Raw genomic sequence first — 24,704 nt, forward strand, 5'->3', positions numbered from 1 at the left:
CAAACACCAGGATAAAGCCTCCACCTTTCAGTGCGTCACCAGTGCCTCCTCTACTCACCTGGCAAGGTCTCTACAGCCAGTCATCAGGACTCAAGAGGCCCTGTGGAACATCTTCTCAGCGGGCAGATCTGCTCCCTTCCATGGCCTGCCTGCTCCAGAGCTACTCCGCTCTCCTTTTTAAGCGCCTCCTCCCGCCCGTGCAGGCTTTGCAGGTGCGGAGGCGTGGGGCCACCTTTAACCCTTTCCTGTCCAGTGTGGGGTTTGTACACCTCACCACTCTGACACAAGGAGGAACGTATACTGAAAACTGAGGCAGGCCTATTCCTGGCCCGGATTCAGGAATGCTCTGAAGCGTAGGCTTGCATCTCATTAGGAGACACAGGCTGATGTGATTTCCTGAATAAGGATGGGCTTAAGCATGTGCTTAAGCGGTATCCTGAACTGGGGCCCTCATTAATTTCAAATACTGTATTATGCTAATATTTTAACAGATTCTGTTCAACTCCACACATCCAGAGCAGTAAATGTATTAGCTGTATTTTGGGCTGTGAGTTAATTGCCAGCAATGACATCTTTGTTCATCTGAGCATAACTCTATAGTATATGGTATATGGCAAGGGCAGGCTTTGTCCTGTCTTCTTCCTGCCCCAGGAGTGACAGCAGCTGCATAAGAAGTGGCTAATTTGGATTTAACACTTTTGCAAGGAAAATATATTTGTATCTTTTTTATATAAAACAGAAACAAAATTCAAAATGAAAAGGTGTTTCAAATTGAGAAAAGGAAACCTTTTGTTTCCAAAATGTCAAGAGGAAACATTCTGATTTTTCGGAGGGGAATTTGTTCCGTTTTGTTTTCTACTGGAACCATCTGGCAAATTTGCAAAGTGTTTCAGTCAACCTGAATCTGCATTGTTTTTTCAGCAAAAAAAAGTTTGTCTGAAAAGTTTCACCCAGCTTTAACTGTATGCATGTAAGGAGCCCCATAGACCTTTCACGTGCTTTATTATAAGCAGGTACATAAAAATCTTGCTGAAGTTAGACCTGTGTTTCTGTTGCATCAATGGAGCCCATTAGTAGGATCGAGCTTCTGGCTTTTTAAGGTTCCCAGACATTTCCAGAAAAAGTTTGATGAAAAAAGCTGCAGAAGGTCCGTCATCCCTATACTGCAGAGAGCTGACGCTGATTTTCCACCTCTCCATCTCCCCCAGTAATGAATCCCTTGTTCCAGTTGCTTGAAATCTTGGCAGCCTTCTGCCTGCGTGTGAAGTCTAATAATCAGCTATAAAAAATGAGTATTGCTCTGGAGCTACTGTGGACCATAACATTTTCTGACAGTGTCTTCACCCCGGTTATATGATTAGTGTGTCCCCAGAAAGCTGATGTTTCAAGGGTGATATATTTTCCATTAATGGTTGTAGCAGAGCAATGAGTTCATTTCCTTGTAGGCACATTATAGCAAGCTTTACCTTATTATGTATTGTGATGGAAAATAGACTATACACAGGTATGTTTTACAAAATGATGTATATGAACCAGTAGGTGGTAACTTTGACTGAGTATACTGCATATTTGATCCAGTGGCTAATATAACTGGTTCAAGGTGTGATGTATTTAGTTTAATAGCTGATATATCTCATTTAGTAGGCAATGTATCTGAATTAGTAGGTGATACATCTGACTCAATGAGTGACATATCTCACTCAGCAGTTGACTAACGTTATCCATTCTGGGATATATCGGCTTCAGTAAGTGATATTTATTTTTTTAGTGGGTGATTGATTCGTTTTGGTGCATACTCTAGCAGATTTAGTATACAAGAAGATTTTTTCCCCTCAGCAGCATGTGATCCTCATTCTACTTTTCAGTCACTGGGGCCCGATTCAAAGCTCATGGAAGTTAAAAGAGAAATGTGCCCATTTTTCTAGATGTGATTTGGATCTGTAAACTGGGCTCCTCCTTCACTCCCACAGGCAAGCATGCATCGAGCTCTGAGTTCCTGTGTTCTAACACAAAACTGACAACCACCCCTGCACTACTGGATAACGTCTTTGCTGCCAAATGGAACAGGAAAGTGGCAAAGCCCCTAAGGGTCAGATTCTAGGACTCTTTCACGTACATGCGATGGCCACTGACTCTAATGCAACTGCTTGGGGAACGCAGGGAGGAGGAGTATCAGAATCTGGCCCAAAGTGGTAGCACAATTGTGCCATAAATTGAATGTACAGTGCAAGAGGAAAGATGATCAAGAGAACGTTAATCTACTGAAGAGGCAGAATGCATAATGGGAATGACATTGTTTCCTTTAATTAGCAGCAGTGCAATGTCCATCAGCAGCATGTGGCCAGAGGCTCCTTGTCCCCATCCGTTTGCCCAGCCAATCCCAGACTCTGTACTGATTTGAGCTAAAGGGCCTGCAACATCTGCCTATGCCCATGAGCAGATCACACACCTCTTTAGCCGTCTATCCACAAGCATGGCACAGAGAATCGCGTTTGTCAGGGTTCCTTCCCCACTCTGAACTCTGGGGTACAGATGTGGGGACCCACATGAAAGACCCCCTAAGCTTATTTCTACCAGCTTAGGTTAAAAACTTCCCCAAGGCACAAATCGTTCCTTGTCCTTGGATGGGTACTGCTGCCACCACCAAGTGAGTTAGACAAAGATTCAGGAAAAGGACCCCTTGGAATTCCCGTTTCCCTAAAATATCCCCCCAAGTCCCTTCACCCCCTTTCCTGGGGAGGCTTGAGAATAATCTATTAACAAAATAGGCAAATCAGATTCTTAAAAAACAGAACTTTATTATAAAGAAAAAAAAGTAAAAGAAGCACCTCTGTAAACTCAGGATGGAAGGTAACGTTACATGGTAATCAGATTCAAAACACAGAGGATTCCCTTCTAGGCAAAACTTTAAAGTTACAGAAAAATGAGGGATAAACCTCCCTCTTAGCACAGGGAAAAATTATAAGTTGAAAACAAAAGGTAATCTAACACACCTTGCCTTATTTACTTACTCTTTTTGTAATATCAGAGACTTGTACAGGATGGTTTATAGGAGCAGGAGTTTTTTGACCTGCTTCCCCAGAGAACACACAAAAACAAAGAGCACACACAAAGCCTTCCCCCGACCCCTGATTTGAAAGTATCTTTTTTCCCCATTGGTCCTTTTGGTCAGGTGCCAACCAGGTTATTTGAGCTTCTTAACCCCTTACAGGTAAGGAGGAATTCTAGGCTACTCTTAGCTGTATGGTTATGACAGCGTTGTGTTCGCATGCTTGGCACATGCTCTCCAAGTTCTGCCTTCCTTATTGCTTCAAAAGACTCAATTTTTGATAACAGAGGAGCACTTATTTGAAATGACGTGTGAACTAAAACAAACTAGAGTATGGATGTCACCATTGACTCTGTGGTGGTCTGCAGGTCATACTCACAAAAGCCCTTGCTGTAGCTTATGGGAAGAACAGCAAGGTATTTCTGGGTTCCCTGTAACCTTGGAGAACTTCCAGAGGAAATTATCTATATTTTTTCTCTTAGCTGCTGGTATAATTAGGGAGGTCTTCTTCACAATTTACCTCTATAGCTTCTGGCAAATTCCTAGATCGAGTGTTGTCTGCACAGATAGCAATAGGTAACATCGTTGTTAGTCATCATCAGTTCTGGGCCTTTTCTCCAGTGGCAGCTTACTGAGTGTATGAAACAAAAAAGAAACTACCAGCATGAGCAGTGCTAAGCTCGTCTCTGCTGCAAGTTCCCGCTTGGAGATTTTATAACCTCTGCAACCAAGCAAGGGCTTAGCTAAATAAAATGGACGTGGGATCTGCAGAAGCCATGACATTGTGTCAGGGATGTTTTAGAACCAACTGGAAATTAAGTCTACTCAAGACAGGTCATGTCTCTCAACATTCTTTCTGTATTGTCAGTACGCCTGGATACAACTTGGGTGACTAAAGAAACAACGAACGTTAGCCTATGTTTTCAAAAGTAATTAGTAACGTTGGGTACCCACTATGAAACATCTCAAATTGGGCTTATTTTCAGAAAGCACTGGGCACCTGCCCCATGAAAACCAGGTCCCTTGAAAGTGCCTCAAGTTGGACAGTCAAATACCTAAAGTCACTAGTCACTTTTGAAAATGTCTGCCAACTGTGACTATTGGGGGTGGGGGTATAATTGTAAGAAGCAACGTCTGATATATGTCTTAGAAACAGACATTAAACAAATTACCTGGACACTCAGTTCCAGGGAGTGAAACATTATTAAGGTGTCAGAGTAGCAGCCGTGTTAGTCTGTATTCGCAAAAAGAAAAGGAGTACTTGTGGCACCTTAGAGACTAACCAATTTATCTGAGCATAAGCTTTCGTGAGCTACAGCTCACTTCATCGGATGCATTCAGTGGAAAATACAGTGAGGAAATGTATATACGCACAGAACATGAAAAAATGGATGTTTATCATGCACATTGTAAGGAGAGTGATCACTTAAGATGAGCTATTACCAGCAGGAGAGTCGGGGGTGGGGTGGTGGGGGGGGAAGAAAACCTTTTGTAGTGATAATCAAGGTGGGCCATTTCCAGCAGTAAACAAGAACGTCTGAGGAACAGTGGGGCGGGAGGGGGATAAACAAGGGGAAATAGTTTTACTTTGTGTAATGACTCAACCACTCCCAGTCTCTATTCAAGCTTAAGTTAATTGTATCCGATTTGCAAATTAATTCCAATTCAGCAGTCTCTCGTTGGAGTCTGTTTTTGAAGTCTTTTTGTTGAAGAATAGCCACTTTTAGGTCAGAAATCGAGTGACCAGAGAGATTAAAGTGTTTGCCGACTGGTTTATGAATGTTATAATTCTTGACATCTAATATGTGTCCATTTATTCTTTTACGTAGAGACTGTCCAGTTTGACCAGTGTACATGGCAGAGGGGCATTGCTGGCACATGATGGCATATATCACATTGGTGGATGTGCAGGTGAACGAGCCTCTGATAGTGTGGCTGATGTGATTAGGCCCTATGATGGTGTCCCCTGAATAGATATGTGGACACAGTTGGCAATGGGCTTTGTTGCAAGGATAGGTTCTTGGGTTAGTAGTTCTGTTGTCTGCTGTGTGGTTGCTGGTGAGTATTTGCTTCAGGTTGGGGGGCTGTCTGTAGGCAAGGACTGGCCTGTCTCCCAAGATTTGTGAGAGTGTTGGGTCATCCTTCAGGATAGGTTGTAGATCCTTGATGATGCGTTCGAGAGGTTTTAGTTGGGGGCTGAAGGTGATGGCTAGTGGCGTTCTGTTATTTTCTTTGTTGGGCCTGTCCTGTAGTAGGTGACTTCTGGGTACTCTTCTGGCTCTGTCAATCTGTTTCTTCACTTCCGCAGGTGGGTATTGTAGTTGTAAGAATGCTTGATAGAGATCTTGTAGGCGTTTGTCTCTGTCTGAGGGGTGGGAGCAAATGCGGTTGTATCGTAGAGCTTGGCTGTAAACAATGGATCATGTGGTGTGGTCAGGGTGAAAGCTGGAGGCATGTAGGTGGGAAGAGCGGTCAGTAGATTTCCAGTATAGGCTGGTGTTTATCTGACCATCGCTTATTAGCACCATAGTGTCCAGGAAGTGGATCTCTTGTGTGTACTGGTCCAGGGTGAGGTTGATGGTGGGATGGAAATTGTTGAAAGCATGGTGGAATTCCTCAAGGGCTTCTTTTCCATGGGTGCAGATGATGAAGATGTCATCAATATAGCGCGAGTAGGAGCATTAGGAGACGAGAGCTGAGGAAGCGTTTTTCTAAGTCAGCCATAAAAACGTTGGCATACTGTGAGGCCATGCGGGTACCCATAGCAGTGCCGCTGATTGGAAGGTATTAATTGTCCCCAAATGTGAAATAGTTATGGGTGAGGACAAAGTAACAAAGTTCAGCCACCAGGTTCGCCGTGACATTATCAGGGATAGTGTTCCTGACGGCTTGTAGTCCATCTTTGTGTGGAATGTTGGTGTAGAGGGCTTCTACATCCATAGTGGCCAGGATGGTGTTTTCAGGAAGATCACCATTTGTAGTTTCCTCAGGAAGTCAGTGGTGTCTCGAAGATAGCTGGGAGTGCTGGTAGCGTAGGGCCTGAGGAGGGAGTTTACATAGCCAGGCAATCCTGCTGTCAGGGTGTCAATGCCTGAGATCATGGGGCATCCAGGATTTCCAGGTTTATGGATCTTGGGTAGTAGATAGAATATCCCAGGTCGGGGTTCCAGGGGTGTGTCCATGCGGATTTGTTCTTGTGCTTTTTCAGGGAGTTTCTTGAGCAAATGCTGTAGTTTCTTTTGGTAACTCTCAGTGGGATCATAGGGTAATGGCTTGTAGAAAGTGGTGTTGGAGAACTGCCGAGCAGCCTTTTGTTCATATTCTGACCTATTCATGATGACAACAGCACCTCCTTTGTCAGCCTTTTTGATTATGATGTCAGAGTTGTTTCTGAGGCTGTGGATGACATTGAGTTCTGCACGGCTGAGGTTATGGGAAAGTGATGCTGCTTTTCCACAATTTCAGCCCGTGCACGTCGGTGGAAGCACTCTGCGTAGAAGCCCAGTTTGTTGTTTCGACCTTCAGGAGGAGTCCACCTAGAATCCTTCTTTTTGTAGTGTTGGTAGGAAGGTCTCTGTGGATTAGTATGTTGTTCGGAAGTGTGTTGGAAATAATCCTTGAGTTGGAGATGTTGAAAATAGGATTCTAGGTCACCACAGAACTGTATCAAGTTCATGGGGGTGGAGGGGCAGAAGGAGAGGCCCCGAGATGGGACAGATTCTTCTGCTGGGCTAAGAATATAGTTGGATAGATTAACAATATTGCTGGGTGTGTTGAGGGAACCATTGCTGTGGCCCCTTGTAGCATGTAGTAGTTTAGATAGTTTAGTGTCCTTTTTCTTTTGTAGAGAAGCAAAGTGTGTGTTGTAAATGGCTTGTCTAGTTTTAGTAAAATCCAGCCACGAGGAAGTTTGTGTGGAAGATTGTTTTTTTATGAGAGTATCCAGTTTTGAGAGCTCATTCTTAATCTTTCCCTGTTTGCTGTAGAGGATGTTGATCAGGTGGTTCCGCAGTTTCTTTGAGAGCATGTAGCACAAGCTGTCAGCATAGTCTGTGTGGTATGTAGATTGTAATGGATTTTTTACCTTCAGTCCTTTTGGTATGATGTCCATCTGTTTGCATTTGGAAAGGAAGATGATGTCTGTCTGTATCTGTACGAATTTTTTATGAAGTTGATATATTTCCACTCCATATGGCTAAATGCAGTGCCTTGCATAATGACAGGTTTCAAAGTAGCAGCCGTGTTAGTCTGTATTCGCAAAAAAAACGTCTCTGGTCACTTGGTTTCTGACCTAAAAGTGGCTATTCTTCAACAAAAAGACTTCAGAAACAGACTCCAACGAGAGACTGCTGAATTGGAATTAATTTGCAAACTGGATACAATTAACTTAGACTTGAATAGAGACTGGGAGTGGTTGAGTCATTACACAAAGTAAAACTATTTCCCCACCTTTATTCCCCCTCCCCCCACCACTGTTCCTCAGACGTTCTTGTTAACTGCTGGAAATGGCCCACCTTGATTATCACTACAAAAGGTTTTCTTCCACCCCCCCTCCTGCTGGTAATTGCTCACCTTAAGTGATCACTCTGGTTACAGTGTGTATGGTAACACCCATTGTTTCATGTTCTCTGTGTATATAAAATCTCCCCACTGTATTTTCCACTGAATGCATCCGATGAAGTGAGCTGTAGCTCACGAAAGCTTCTGCTCAAATAAATTGGTTAGTCTCTAAGGTGCCACAAGTCCTCCTTTTCTTATTATTAAGGTGTGTGGCATGTCACCCAGGCTGAAATACTGACTTGTACAACAGTAATTTCCCGTTACGGTGGCCAGCATTTTTAATTGGAAATTTTAAAAGCTAATCTGTCGGGGTATTCCAGTGCAGCCACAACCATTGTCTACCAGGATGAGATATAGTGGCATTGTCACCGTGCAATGCCAGCGATCATTTGAGGGCTGATTGTGGCAAGGGTTTGATGCTGAAAATGTTTATACCAGATCTGTCTTTTACTTGGGTTGTGATTTAGGCTTGTCTGTAGTTAATTTATATATGGAGACCTGAAATGAGATGGAAACATGGCTTTGAGACAACACGATTATGTCATGAGATATATTTATCCAGAAGCATGGTTCCTGTGAAGTAGATGCCTGGCTAGTGCATATTGAGCATATGTCCCGTCTGTAGCTTCCACAGTGTAGTTGAACATCTCATTATGCTGCTGTCTATATAACTGGTGATAATCAAACTGTTCTTCAGCCTGGCATATCAAACCGCTGGGGTCTCGTTAGAGCTGAGTGAAAGTTTTTTGGACAAATAGTTTATCTGCTGAAAAATGCAATTTCAGTCACCCCCAAACTAGTCACGAATTTGCCAAATATTTATAGCCTTTTTGGCTTGAGTATCTTAATCACTAGGATATAGAGTTTCATTCTGCTGCATGGTATATCTAATTATTTATATAAATTGGAATGGCTTCAGGAGACGGGGTTGAGAAGGACCCATCCCAGCATATCCCCGTGTGTAGGGCACTCTCCTAAGAGGCGGGAGGAGGAAATTGAAGCTGAGTTTCCCATATGCTGGGTAAGTGCTCTAACCACTGGGCTAATGGTTATAAGTCAGGTTAGGATTTTGTCACCATAATTTTTAGTAAAAGTCATGGACAGGTGGCGGGCAATAAACAAAAATTCACAGGAGCCCTGACCTCTCCATGACTTTTTACTAAAAATAACAGGGGCAGAGAGGGCTGGCGGGGAAGGGTGAGGAATGACACCTGGATCCCCACTGGGGGGACTGACAGCTCCAGCCCCACTGCCACAGGGGGGCACAACCTGAACTCCAGACCCTGCTGAAACCACAGGGGGTAGGTACGCAGCCCCGGCGTGGGACGCAGGAGTCGGGGAAGGAGTGGGGAGCACATCCTCGTCTCCAGCACTGGCCAAAGCCCCAGGGTTGTGGCACACAGCCCTGGTTCCTGCCACAGCTGTGAGGAGGGCACGCAGCCCTGGCTCTGGGACACACAGCCCCATCTCTCTGCCCCACACTGCTGGCAGCTGAAGCCAAAGTCACAGGGGTCTGGTAAAGTCACGGAATCTGTGACCTCGCTCACCTCCATGACTAAATCGTATCCTTAGTTATAAGGGAGGCAATACCTCCTCCTTTGTTTTGTACAGGGCCCAATCTCTTAGGCAACCTTTGCGTGCATCAATGGATACATCTACACAGAGATAAAAGACCCGCGGCAGAGCTGCAGCTGGCTTGGGTCTGGCTTGGGTCAGCTGGAGCTGGAGCCCGAATGTCTACACAGCGATTTTTAGCCCCGCAGCCTGAGCCCCAGGAGCCCAAGTCAGTGTATTCAGACCAGCTGCAGCTCTCCCTGTGTAGACGTACCTTCCCAGAGCAAGCCCCCAAGGCAAGATAAGCAAGGGAATGCCTAGTCTGAGGATTCCACCGGGCTTAGGTGTGAGCTAGGTACCTGGGCATCAAAACTAATGCAGCTATGCACATGCCTGGGGGAAGATTTTTAAGTGCTGAAGGGTCTTAACCAGTGGAAACCTAGGGAATTTAGGCACCTATAGGTGGCAGCTGAGCAGGGGTTTCAAGGAACTACAGTTTGGACTTAGGCACCTAAACTGGCAGTTACGGGGAAATGGTAACTTATGAGGAGGACAGGTCACTGATTCAGAGAAATCTGAGTCATGTAGAAAACTGGGTGCAAACGAACAACATGCATTTTAATAAGGGTAAATGGATAAATCTAGAAACAAATAATGTAGGCCATACTTACAGGCTGGGGGACTCTATCCTGGGAAGCTGGGACTCTGAAAAAGATTTGGGGGTCATGGTGGGCAATCAGCTGACCTCCAGCTCTCAGTGTGACACTGTGGCCAAAAGAGCGAATTGATTCTTGGTTTCACGAACAGGGAAATCTCAAGCAGGCCCAGAGAGTTTATTTTACTTTGGTATTTGGCACTGGTCTGACCGCTGCTGGAATACTGTGTGCAGTTCTTGTGTCCACAATTCAAGAAGAATGTTGAAAAATTGGAAAGGGTTCATGAGAATAATTAAAGTATTAGAAAACCTACCTCATAGTGATAGACTCAAGGAGCTCAATCTATTTAGCTTAACAAAAAGAAGGTTAAGGAGTGACTTGATTATAGTCTAAATATCTACATAGAGCAAATATATTTAATACTGGGCTCTTCAACCTAGCAGAGAAAGGTATAACATCATCCAATGGCTGGAAGTTGAAGAAATGCAAAGTGGAAAATAAGGTGTAACTTTTTAACAGTGAGAGTAATTAACCATTGGAGCAACTTAATCATAGAATGTCAGGGTTGGAAGGGACCTCAGGAGGTCATCTAGTCCAACCCCCTGCTCAAAGCAGGACCAATCCCCAATTTTTGCCCCAGATCCCTAAATGGCCCCCTCAAGGATTGAGCTCACAACCCTGGGTTAGCAGGCCAATGCTCAAACCACTGAGCTATCCCTCCCCCATCTTAACAAGACTTGTGGTGGATTCTCCATTACTGGTCATTTTAAAATCAAGAGTGGATGTTTTTCTAAAAGATCTGCTGTAGGAATTATTTTGGGGACGTTTTATTACCTGTGCTATTCAGGAGGTCAGACTAGATGATCACAATAATCGCTTCTGGACTTGGGATCTAGGAATCTAACTCACTTTGTGGATTTAGACCCTACTGGTATATCCAAACGTGCCTAGGTGTCTAACTCCCATCTGTGCTGCGAGTGTAACAATACTTCTCATCCTCACAGGGGTATAGTGAGGCTTAATTGAATAATGTTTGCAAAACACTTTGGTTTCCTTGGATTAAAGGTACTACTGAAGTGCTAAGTATTATCGAAAGACCTGCTACCATGGAAACCACTGGCCAAACTCCCATTGTGGATGCCTAGATGTCACTGAAATTACTTTAGATTGCCTTTAGGTGACAGGACTGGCAACTTTCTTTAGGTACAGTGTTACTGCTCAAGCATTACACTTCCTTGGAAGTCTAGGCACATTTGATGTATTCATTTTGTTTAATAAAGTTGATGTCTAAAGAGGAAGCAATGCTCAGTGCTCTTAGAGAAAATCTACACTCCACCTGGCTCTACCCAGGAAACTTTTGGGAGAGGTGCTGGGATTTTTTTGCAATTATGTCTGAGTTTCTCAGCAGGGAACCAGCTAACTGTGCCCAGAGCAACTCACCAAGAAATAAGTAGAAAGCCAAAAGCTAAGCAAACTACCGAGATGTCATTATACATTAGTACTGGAAATCAGAGTGGGGATGTTGAACTGACCACAATTAAATTCAGGTAGTGCAGAGGAAAAAGCACCCACTGACCCCAGTGAGCAGCGGTGTAAAAGAAGAAACTGGGCTTCTTTAATATTTGAGCAGAATGTACTCCATTGGAATTGTACCAGAAATGTAAAGGATGACTTGGGCACAGATCCTCAGCTTGTGCAAATCAGCGCAGCTCCACTGAAGTGAAGGGAGCTACGCTGACTTATATCCACTGAGAAGCTATTTCTATATACACACTATAAAGGATGTGGAGTTTATTTTCTGCTCAGTCTCTATGTAAATCTGAACCAAACATGTCTACTTCATGAATAAAAACAGTGCTTTTAAATTTAACTCCTATCCCAGAAACAAATTCTGCACCAGCGTGTTATTAATCAGAAAATACAAGGAGCTTCTTCGCTGAAGGTTGAATTACCTTCTAGCAATTTATTTTACCAGTTTACTAATGTAAAATTCAATTGTTTCCAGTTCAGATTTTTGATAAACATTAAAAAGCTACATAACTAAATAAGAAACATTTTTAGTAGCGTGATTCTAACATGGGAGCTCCCTAGAACCAAATACAAGGGCAGACAAAACAAGAGATTAAAATATACAAAATACTGCAATTTAAAAGAAAAATCAGTGAGTTATTGAAACTCCATAGAAGAGTTGTCACCAATCAGCATGATTAAAAAATACATGCAATCTTTTTCTCCTTTGATGTCTAGAGGTGTATTGTAAACTTCAAATGACGCGCACAATTCAATCAGATTGATCTGGAAAGTTTAAAGATATTGTAATATATCAGAGCATTTATTCTGCATCTCATGAGGTAGAAAATACACTACTTGTACATACTGTGTAGTCCATTAAATTCATCGCTGTCAGACTGTAAACAGTAAACACCATTGTACAGAATGGAAGAGAAAGTGACCTTCTTAGAAACAGTCTTCTCCAGCTCATGGCTGAGCTGCTCCTGAGTCTGATATAATCAATGCAACTAGTGTCTTGCTTGTACAAGCACCCCGGTCTCCCTAGTGGGATTTTTTGTTTGTTTTAAATTTACATAAAATGTACATGAACATTTACATAAAACAAACCCAAGGATGTACTTCTTCACACAATGCACAGTCAACCTGCGGAACTCTTTGCCAGAGGATGTAGTGAAGAACAAAACTATAACAGTGTTAAAAAATAAACTAGATAAGTTCACAGAGGATAGGTCCATCAATGGCTGTTAGCCAGGATGGACAGGGATGGTGTCCCTAGCCTCTGTTTGCCAGAAGCTGGGAGCAGACAGCAGGGGGTGGATCACTGGGTGATTGTCTGTTCTGTTCATTCCCTCTGAAGTACCTGGCAATGGCCACTGTCAGAAGACAGCATAGGAGGCTAGATAGACCATTGGTCTGACCCAGTATGGCTGTTCTTATGTAAAATATTTGTGAATTGCCCAGTAATTGCACCATCCACTGGCAGAGCCAAGCTTGGAGGCTCCCTTTAGGCCTCCGCTCTCTGAGCTGGGTGCATTGCTGAGGTGACATGCTGGCTGGTTGGTGAGAAGAGGGGTCTACTAGAAGTCTCTTTGGGCACAGCAATTTCAAACCACCTAGGTTGTGCAAATGGATTGGGCAGAACTGTCTCGGCTGTGCACTGATTTCACTACCCAGCACTGAACAGCGCAGCTCCTGCAGCTCCTGGGCTGTCTCTCATGTTTGGGATGCTGTCAGCTGTTACAGAGGGAAACACAGAAGCTGAGCTCAGCTTTCAGCAGGAGAGTAATTACTAGCAGTCTTGGGGTAACCTGGTAGCACCATGGGCACAAATGAAATCAGGACTCTTTGTGCTAACTGCTGCAGGAAGAGTGAGAGAGAGAGTTTCTGCTCCAAGAAGTTCATGATCCAAGTAGCAGAGAGAGAGGAAGAAAGTGGTATTTATTCCCACTTTACAGAAGGGGAATTGGGTCACAAGAGGCCCAGATCCTTAAAGATGCTTAGGCGTTCCTCCGCTCAGCACGGTAACACTTAAACACTCGCCACCCAGTGGAATTCTGAGCCCTGAGATTAGTGCCCAGGATCCCCATACAATGCTTAGGGGCTGGGAGAGTTTGGTACCTAAGGAAGGTTTCTTCAGAAGCCAGCAAGCAGAGGGGGGGAACTGAGTCAGGAGTGAAATGCAGAGCGGAGATTCTGGCTGGATTCTGTGCCTAAGTGGCTCACCTGGTACACCTGGTGGATGGACCAGCAAGAGGCACCTCCCTCTGCTTAGGATCCTCAGCCTTGAGCGTTCTCCTGGAGTTTGGCATCTAAGTGAGGTCAGCCACATAGGTACCCCAAGCCCTGGCAGTCAAAACCATCAGCCTCATGCTTGATACCTCACTCACTCTACATTTCCTTGTGCCCCATGTATCTCTTGTGCAGGCACCTTTCTGCCCCCACCTAGCAGTAGCCTGCCCCTGCCCCTCCTGATGCAGGGTCTAGCATGTAGCAGGATTGGTGAGCGAGGTGTTCCCCTGCCTAGTTTGAGCATTCCCCTTGGTGGGCCTTTGGGGCTGCTGCCTGACCTATGGCTGTGAACTGTTTGTTACCTGTGCGGTGGCATCTGCACATAGGCAGCTTTGCAAATGTCGACTGGTTGCGTTTTAGGTGCCATAGGGACTTAGCAGCTCCGAAAATGTCAGTTGTGCCTAAATGCTGGAGATAGGCACATCAGGGGCAGAGAGCTGCCTATGTACCTTCAAGGATCTGGACCAGATTCAAAGCCCAAGGACTTTTGGTCAGCCCTTAAGCAGTTTGTGCAAGATGATACAGGGGTTTGTGATTAAGTTAAGGACTGAATTTATATTTCCTTGAGTTCAAATTCGGTGCCTTAACCACAAGACCAGCTTTCCCTTCTGTAAAGGCCAAGTTTATTTAAAATATGTTTAAATCCTGCAGATATTGCACTAATTGTGATCATAAACAGATATTTAGATTTTTCTCCCCAAGGGCTTTACACTTCAAACTTTAAGCGCTAATGGGCCAGTCTGATTTCATTTCATCTCTTCTTTTCTACAAGAATTGACAGCAGAACAAATCGAAACAAATCTGTTTTGTGTTCTTTTTAAAGTCTTTTTTTGTAGAACACAAACATTAAAATTCTAGGGCCAGGTGCTCAGTGGGTGTAAAACAGCATAGATCCACTGACTTTAATGAAGCTACACTGATTTACAACAGATGAGGATCTGGACCCTGATCTTCAATTTCTGTGGGAAAGCTATGTGCTGTAATGAAAGCATTTTTCAATGGTCCTTATCTCCTTCAATTGCCTGAACAATTCAGCTGCTTCCCATACAGGTTACGGAGACTGTAAACAAAGGGAAATTGGAATGGTAAACCGATCAATTATAGAATATTGAAATGATCAAGGAATTTGCAGCATCGGGGTTACGGCCATCCAGGATGACTTGCTTTTCTTATACCTCATTCTTGCCACAAAGATTACAACTCGTTTGAAAATGGCACAGCATGACTGCATTCCAGTGACAATGATTGTGGTGAGAATTGGGACCAATTCGTACTTACCCCACTCTCACTATCTTCCCTAGATGCTGTATCCCAGGGAAGCCAGGCAGAAGGTGCTACATTTATGATAAAAAGAAAAGGAGTACTTGTGGCACCTTAGAGACTAACCAATTTATTTGAGCATAAGCTTTCGTGAGCTACAGCTCACTTCATCGGATGCATACTGTGGAAAGTGTAGAAGATCTTTTTATACACACAGAGCATGAAAAAATACCTCTCTCCACCCCACTCTCCTGCTGGTAATAGCTTATCTAAAGTGATCACTCTCCTTACAATGTGTATGATAATCAAGTTGGGCCATTTCCAGCACAAATCCAGGTTTTCTCACTCCCCCCCCCTCCCTTTTTCCAAAAACCAGACACACAGACTCACTCTCCTGCTGGTAATAGCCCATCCAAAGTGACCACTCTCTTTACAATAAGAAAAGGAGTACTTGTGGCACCTTAGAGACTAACCAATTTATTTGAGCATGAGCTTTCGTGAGCTACAGCTCACTTCATCAGATGCATACCGTGGAAACTGCAGCAGACTTTATATACACACAGAGAATATGAAACAATACCTCCTCCCACCCCACTGTCCTGCTGGTAATAGCTTATCTAAAGTGATCAACAGGTGGGCCATTTCCAGCACAAATCCAGGTTTTCTCACCCTCCACCCCCCCACACAAATTCACTCTCCTGCTGGTGCTAGCCCATCCAAAGTGACAACTCTTTACATAATCAAGTCGGGCTATTTCCTGCATAGATCCAGGTTTTCTCACATTCCCCCCACCCCCATACACACACAAACTCACTCTCCTGCTGGTAATAGCTCATCTAAACTGACCACTCTCCAAGTTTAAATCCAAGTTAAACCAGAACATCTGGGGGGGGGGGGGTAGGAAAAAACAAGAGGAAACAGGCTACCTTGCATAATGACTTAGCCACTCCCAGTCTCTATTTAAGCCTAAATTAATAGTATCCAATTTGCAAATGAATTCCAATTCAGCAGTTTCTCGCTGGAGTCTGGATTTGAAGTTTTTTTGTTTTAAAATAGCGACCTTCATGTCTGTGATTGCGTGACCAGAGAGATTGAAGTGTTCTCCGACTGGTTTATGAATGTTATAATTCTTGACATCTGATTTGTGTCCATTTATTCTTTTACGTAGAGACTGTCCAGTTTGACCAATGTACATGGCAGAGGGGCATTGCTGGCACATGATGGCATATATCACATTGGTGGATGTGCAGGTGAACGAGCCTCTGATAGTGTGGCTGATGGGGTGGGGGGGATGTGAGAAAACCTGGATCTATGCAGGAAATAGCCCGACTTGATTATGTAAAGAGTTGTCACTTTGGATGGGCTAGCACCAGCAGGAGAGTGAATTTGTGTGGGGGGGTGGAGGGTGAGAAAACCTGGATTTGTGCTGGAAATGGCCCACCTGTTGATCACTTTAGATAAGCTATTACCAGCAGGACAGTGGGGTGGGAATAGATATTGTTTCATATTCTCTGTGTGTATATAAAGTCTGCTGCAGTTTCCACGGTATACATCTGATGAAGTGAGCTGTAGCTCACGAAAGCTCATGCTCAAATAAATTGGTTAGTCTCTAAGGTGCCACAAGTACTCCTTTTCTTTTTGCGAATACAGACTAACACAGCTGTTCCTCTGAAACCTCTCTTTACAATGTGTATGATAATCAAGGTGGGCCATTTCCAGCACAAATCCAGGTTTTCTCACCCCCCCCCCCCCACAAAACACACACACAAACTCACTCTCCTGCTGGTAACAGCCCATCCAAAGCAACCACTCTCCCCACAATGCGCACGATAATCAAGGTGGGCCATTTCCAGCACAAATCCAGGTTTTCTCACCCTCCGACCCCCCCCCCCCCACACACACACATACTCACTCTCCTGCTGGTAATATCCCATCCAAAGTGACCACTCTCTTTACAATGTGTATGATAATCAAAGTGGGCCATTTCCAGCACAAATCCAGGTTTTCTCACTCTCCCCACCCCCTTTTTCCAAAAACCACACACACAAACTCACTCTCCTGCTGGTAATAGCTTATCCAAAGTGACCACTCTCTGTTCCCAGAAATCACCTACTACATGACAGGCCTAACAAAGAAAATAACAGAACGCCACTAGCCGTCACCTTCAGTCCCCAACTAAAACCCCTCCAACGCATTATTAAGGATCTACAACCTATCCTGAAGGATGACCCAACACTCTCACAAATCTTGGGAGACAGGCCAGTCCTTGCCTACAGACAGCCCCCCATCCTGAAGCAAATACTCACCAACAACCACATACCACACAACAGAACCACTAACCCAGGTACCTATCCTTGCAACAAAGCCCGTTGCCAACTGTGCCCACATATCTATTCAGGGGAAACCATCACAGGGCCTAATCACATCAGCCACACTATCAGAGGCTCGTTCACTTGCACATCTACCAATGTGATATATGCCATCATGTGCCAGCAATGCCCCTCTGCCATGTACATTGGTCAAACTGGACAGTCTCTACGTAAAAGAGTAAATGGACACAAATCAGATGTCAAGAATTATAACATTCATAAACCAGTCGGAGAACACTTCGATCTCTCTGGTCACGCGATTACAGACATGAAAGTCGCTATCTTACAACAAAAAAACTTCAAATCCAGACTCCAGCGAGAAACTGCTGAATTGGAATTCATTTGCAAATTGGATACTATTAATTTAGGCTTAAATAGAAACTGGGAGTGGCTAAGTCATTATGCAAGGTAGCTTGTTTCCTCTTGTTTTTTCCTACCCCCCCCACCCCCCCGACGTTCTGTTTAAACTTGGATTTATGCTGGAAATGGCCCACCTTGATTATCATACACATTGTAAGGAGAGTGGTCAGTATGGATGAGCTATTACCAGCAGGAGAGTGTTTGTGTGTGGAGGGGGGAGGTGTGAGAAGACCTGGATTTGTGCTGGAAATGGCCCACTTTGATTATCGTGCACATTGTGGGGAGAGTGGTCGCTTTTGATGGGCTGTTACCAGCAGGAGAGTGAGTTTGTGTGTGTATGGGGGTGGGGGGGGTGAGAAAACCTGGATTTGTGCTGGAAATGGCCCATCTTGATTTTCATACACATTGTAAAGAGAGTGGTCACTTTGGATGGGCTATTACCAGCAGGAGAGTGAGTTTGAGGGGGGGGGAGCGGGCGGAGGGTGAGAAAACCTGGATTTGTGCTGGAAATGGCCCAACTTGATTATCATACACATTGTAAGGAGAGTGATCTCTTTAGATAAGCTATTACCAGCAGGAGAGTGGGGTGCGAGAAGGTACTTTTTCATGGTCTCTGTGTATATAATGTCTTCTGCAGTTTCCACAGTATGCATCCGATGAAAGTGAGCTGTAGCTCACGAAAGCTCATGCTCAAATAAATTGGTTAGTCTCCAAGGTGCCACAAGTACTCCTTTTCTTTTTGCGAATACAGACTAACACGGCTGTTACTCTGAAACCTACATTTATGATGTCTGTCACTTTTTCTCTCTTCTAGTGAAACCCCACATTAAATTCATTCTCCCTCTCTCCACTCTTAAACGTATGAGAACATGGAGCAAAGCCACCCTCAACTCACTCTCCTAATTAGGCAAACAGCATTCATTACTCTCTTTTCTACTTGAAAAGTTCAACGTGTTAGTCTCTGTTGCCCTGTCCAAACTGTCAAAACCTGGTAGCTGTGAGCATAGCTTCAGCTTGAACATGGGCAGAGCCGAGGAGGTACATCTCTAGAGCGGCACAGGGTCTGACTCCCAGCTAACGGGATTTTTAAGGGGGGGAATAAAGGAGAACAAAAGGTTTAGAAAACTTAGGTGATCGTTGTTTTAAGCACCAGTATTAGCTGGCTGTAGGTGTGCATATCCTCAAGGCCCCATACTCTTGGCAGGAGTTAAATTCTACATCAGGGTTGCTAGGATTTGCAGCAGTCTAGAAATGCTGTGGCAGACTTGGTTTAAAGGGTTAAAAGAAGTTCTGACTGATTTAGATCTGGACATTTGTAAGAACAAAAATCAGTGACAAATGGCAAATTCTGCCACAGAGGCATTGTGGGATACAAAAGGCTCCTGGTTACACGATGTTTTCATTCTGTATGCAGGCAAGCAGTTGGAGGAAGAAATAAACTTTATTTTCTGAGTGAGTAGCCTTAGGAATTCATGGCAAACAATGCAATGAGTATGTGTTAACCAATCGTTGTTTTAGATATCGTAGCAGTAAGCAAACTTGATATATCCATTTTAGTTTAATTATGTCCTCATCAAAGCCCATGTCAATTTCTTCCACCCTAAAACCAAAGTGAAATCAGTATATTCTTCTGCAGACTGTGATGGGATGGACAAGAACGTCAGAAAGGTGTTGCTCAGAGCACTCCATACAGTATGGTGGTGTCACCGTGCCTCAGTGGGTTACCATTGAGGATACCAGATTCAGGACAAACTGCTGAGAAATGGGGCAGACCCACCCCAAAACTGGTGGCTATTCTTCTATAAGATACACCATGCCAGTAACAAAAGTAAACTTCTGTCTCACCACACTGGTTAACAAAAAATCAGAAATGCAGCCTCCTTAGGTATCTCAGAACCTTGTTTCTCCACCCAGACACTAGACTTTATGATGTGTGTTTTTTTTCAAAACCAATTTAATCAGAGGGTTCTTCTAATCCCAAAAGATCAGCCACACAGCCAGGTCAATATATGACTCTGATCTTATCCAGTAATCACGCTGTTGCCAATCCTTTAGCATCTAATAGCTAAAGGTTTATTTATAAGAGAAAAGAATAAGGAGAGAGTTAAAATGGTCAAAGAAATCATCTACATACAAGAGTTCTTGGATCAGGTTTGAAGCAGTGATGGAATAAACTGCAGACTTGTAAAGCCTCTGGTAACTTCCAAATGATTGGAAGATCCTCAGTCCATTGATTGATTTAAATACTCCCTTTAGTGTAAGTCCATAGGTCAGAGATCAAAGCAGGAAAGAGGCAAAATGGAGATGCTGCCAGGGTCTTATATTCCTGCTCCCATGTGTGGAAGTGATGCTCTTAGTCTTTGTGGGAAATTACAGGCACAAGATGGAGTCCAGGGTCACATGAGCAAGTCACATGCCCTTGTATGCTTTGATGATGCACGAGAGTGTCTACCACCCATATTTTGGCTAAAGCATCCATAGGAAGGCTCTCTGGGCAGGGACAAGCTTCTTCTATGGTCCATTGTGAGAGCTAAAGAGAACAGGAGTACTTATGGCACCTTAGAGACTAACAAATTTATTTGAGCACAAGCTTTTGTGGGCTACAGCCCACTTCATCAGATGCACAGAATGGAACATATAGTAAGAAGATATATATATATTCATACAGAGAACATGAAAAGGTGGAAGTAGCCATACCAACTGTAAGAGGCTAATTAATTAAGATGAGCTATTATCAACAGGAGAAAAAAACTTTAATCAAGATGGCCCATTTAGACAGTTGACAAGAAGGTGTGAGGATACTTAACATGGGGAAATAGATTCAATATGTGTAATGACCCAGCCACTCCCAGTCTCTATTCAAACTCAAGTTAATGGTATCTAGTTTGCGTATTAAATCAAGCTCCGCAATTTCTCCTTGGAGTCTGTTTTTGAAGCTTTTCTGTTGCAAAATTGCCACCTTTAAGTCTATTACTGAGTGACCAGAGAGGTTGAAGTGTCAGTAACAGACTTAAAGGTGGCAATTTTGCAACAGAAAAGCTTCAAAAACAGACTCCAACGAGAAACTGCTGAGCTTGATTTAATATGCAAACTAGATACCATTAACTTGAGTTTGAATAGAGACTGGGATGCAACAGCTGGGTTTTCAAAGCCTGCTGAGAAAGCCTACGCATGGCCTTGCAGTCCTCTGGCAGCTCTGCCAAGACAACAACTCGTTAGGATTTAAATGAGCTCATAAGCATTTTTGCATTTAAAAAAAATCAGTCCTCTAAGCCTTCTGTCTAGTCACTGTAATGGTATGGTGTGATGTCTAATTTAAGGTTTTGCTTTTAAGCCGAAATGGAGCACAGAGCTCTTCTCTGGCCCTCACATTTCGGGAAGGGGAATAATAAAGGTGAGGAGGGAAAACAAGTCTTTGCAAGAGTTAAGATGATTTGGGGCAGCAGCGGTGATGCTAAGAGGAGTGTGCAGGATTAGAAAAGAAGAAAGGCAGGTGGGGTGTTAAATATGGAATCAGGATTTATTGCATTCTATTACTAATTCCTCCTCTGACTAGGAGGGTGCACAGACAGCGTATGTTTAAAATCCAGCCTGGAGTGTGTGTTACCACAGTGAAGGAGGGGTAGAGGTTGGTCAACCTTTCTCGTTATGGGGACTGCATAGTCACTAGAAACCTAGGCTGTGGTTCCAGTACTGTTGGCTCCTAGGACACATAACACAGCCTCTGGCTGCCGCTGACTTTTCGCTTGCCCAACTGTTACAATTCTTAGCGTGCATTCCCTTGTGTTACCAGACTTTCCATTAGCTTGTGCTGGGCCTTTTCCCCTCTTTCAGGGGCCCAAGAATCTGTAGCATTGCTTAGTTGGTACATTAGCGCAGCGCGTGCATGCCGAGAAATTTCTAACACCGAGTAGAGTGCTGCATTAGGGCGAATGCAAATGGTAAGGGTCAGGCTTTCGCCACTGCTGTGCTGAAGACACAATGCACTGTCGGCCATCGGCAATCCACATGACATGAACGTGTCTGCTAATGCCCGAAAGCCAATACACCATGCTGGTCATTAGGTCGTATTTTCCATAATTGGCTTAGATCAATGAATGAGCTGCAAGGTTATTATGATAGAAATGTAAACACATTACTAGAAAATAATACAATGACTAGATCTTGCCACCATTAATTGAAGTGCGCCTTTTCCCCCAATCAAGTTCATAGGTTTCCAGTGGGATTAACTCCGAATAGGGTTATACTCTGTGGTGGAGGGATTCGTAGAGGCCAGTGAGCTGAATAAACCCATCCAAGGCTTCTCCCCTGGGTACCTCAAAATTAAACTGCCATTTTTATTCCGCAAGGCTTCAGTTGCTCTCCAGCCATATCTCCTAATAGGTTTCTTAGAGTAGCATTTTTTCTATGCAAGCAGTTTAAGCCTTCCTTGCCTTCGAGCCATTTTAATTAAAAGAAAAATAGGAAATTCTCCATGCGAAAGAGGAGGCTTATGCTGGTGATTGACCAGAGTGGAGAATTTTGTTGGAATTTTGAATTTGGGGCTATCAGATAGTAAATCAGCTCACTGAGTATAACCCTGAGCCAAGCCTCGGATTTCTAAAATGAGTTTCTTAATAAGAAAGGGAGAAAATAAATTCTGCTTTGGATCAGCATAATGCAATTTTCCTTCATCCAAATTACTCCTTTATTATGCCTCAGATATTCACCTCTATTAGTCTCAATGCATTAGTAACGTGCAGCTGAGTTTTGCTGGGCTCAGCTCACTCCTGGTGGAGAGCTTCTGTGAAGCCATTCCTGGAGAGAGGCTAATTCCCAAACATGCTGAGCCCCCCCGACTAGCATGGACATAACCCAGCCACCACAGGGAGCATACCACTGTCTTGCTTCCTCTGCTTAGCACCCTGTAAGGGCGAGAGGCCTTCCATAACTTCCTGCTTTCACAGTCGAATGTCATTGCTTACTCATATTTCTAGATAGTGTCTAAGCTTTTCTTAGGATGTTCTGGGGCACAGCGTTAGGATATGTCTACACTACAGCTGCAACCGTGCCACAGTAGTATAGATGGTTCCTACATCAAAAGAAGGGGTTTTGGGGGAAGTAGTTAATCCACCTCTGAGAGGTGGTGGCCAGGTTGCTGGACAAATTCCTTCACTAACCTTATCGCATGTACACGAGGGGCCGGGTGGACCTAACTATGTCATATAGGATGTGACATTTTTCACAGCCATGAGCAATGTAGCTAGGTTGGTCTAATTTTTAGGCGTGGCTCAGGCATATGTCACACACTGTTCCAAGTGAGGCTGGAACAGGCAGCGTTAACTTGAGCAGGAAGAGGCAAGCATCTGCTATGCTTTAAGAAATGCAGACAGTGAGTATGCGAGGAGGGGAACAGGGACTACGCAGTATGCTCTGCCCCCTTGCTTCCTGCCACTGCTCGTCTCCCGACCACAACAGCACACACGTGAACATACGAGGGCTGGGAGGAAGGCACTTTGGCTACGAAAGGGGAGTGCTGGGGAGCAGCACGTTGCTGCTTCGCTCGATGCTGACTGTTGCACCCGTACTTCTTCCTTTGTGACTTCTGCTCCTTCTGAAGGACAGACAAGCACAGGGCTTTGCTGATAAAGCCAGGAGGCCCCAAGAAAGCCTGGCAGATGATCTTTCCAAGTCTCTTGTCCCATGCAAGGCTTACAGCAGTGATGCCCACAGATTCTTGGGCTCTATGTGATTAGCAGGACATCACCCCACTCTTCCCAGAATGCCCCTCATCCGTCCTATATTGGGGCGAGAATGCAATCTGGTTTCTGCCTCGAGCATGGCTCAGTTTTGTTAGATGTCCTGCCCCACACCACTGACACCCCCAGGTTTTTAAATATTATTGGAAATGTAACCAGGTATTGGTTAAAGTGACACACACAAGTTAAAAATCACACTTTGCTTTTAATACCCTTCCTTGCGGTTTTTTGCCAATGCATGTAAAAATAGCATTGTGTTATGAGTATGGGGCCAGTGACACCAATGAGAGGATATGACATGAGCATGGAACTGACTATGCTAATGCCTGCATGTCAACAGTTCCCCCTCACCCTCAAGCACCCCCTGGCAGCCGGGTGTCCTAATGTCATGGTTACCATCTCAGTTCCGCTCTTGGGCCACTAAGGACTCCACAATAAGTTTCCTTGCCTCAGTAATACCCCTTCTTGGGGCCAGTTTATTACAAAAGTTAGTTCAAATAATCCATAACTAGAATCCTCAAACAAAGTCCTTGTATCACACCCCAGGGCATGTGGTCCTTAAAACCCCCCATTGATGTAGCACATACCACACTCTCGCATCTTCCACTATACCTGGCCTTTCTTTAGTCTTCTCTAGTCCTTCTACCAGGACAGCCCCCCGCAGCCCTTCCAGCTTGAGCCCAACCCCACTCTTCCCAACAGGAACTGCCCCCTCTGCTGGGAGATCATTCTCACCAGGGGAGCATCTGCCACTCCCCCTCTTCAGTTAACCTTTTCCACCTCTCCAGCCTGCAACCATCAGGGGTAATCTCCCCTTGTTTCCCTGCCTTCAGCCCCAAATACAGCCTGGGACCCTACGCACTCTATCGTCACACCCTACACACAATTATAACAATCTTTGTACATAATATGCCTTGTGAGGTATCATTTGAAAACTAATAATCCCACTGGTCCATAACATCATGGTGAAATATATGTAGCAACATTATGTGTAAAGGTATGAGTCCCCCCATAGGATGTTACCAACACATGTTCAAGCTTTGCCTCAGTAAAGTCATTAAACAGGCCTATCCTAAACAAAAGAAGGTGGGTTTCCTCAATTTACATACAAGCAGTAAAGAGGACCATCAAGACAGCAGCGGGAGGAGATTGTCTGTTTCCTACCATTTCCATATCAGCAACACTGGTAGGGGGAAATCACCAGCATGGAGCTTCCTCCATTCAAGTCCATGTCACCTTCCTCACAGCTTGAATATACGTTACTTGGAGAGATAACCTTCAGAAGGATCCATTTCAAAGATTCCCTGGACCATCAAACTAAGGGGCCAAGCCCCCAAAGTTCACTCTTTCACCTAAG

Source organism: Caretta caretta, chromosome 4 (genome assembly GCF_965140235.1).
Source record: "Caretta caretta isolate rCarCar2 chromosome 4, rCarCar1.hap1, whole genome shotgun sequence".
Lineage (NCBI taxonomy): Eukaryota > Metazoa > Chordata > Testudines > Cheloniidae > Caretta > Caretta caretta.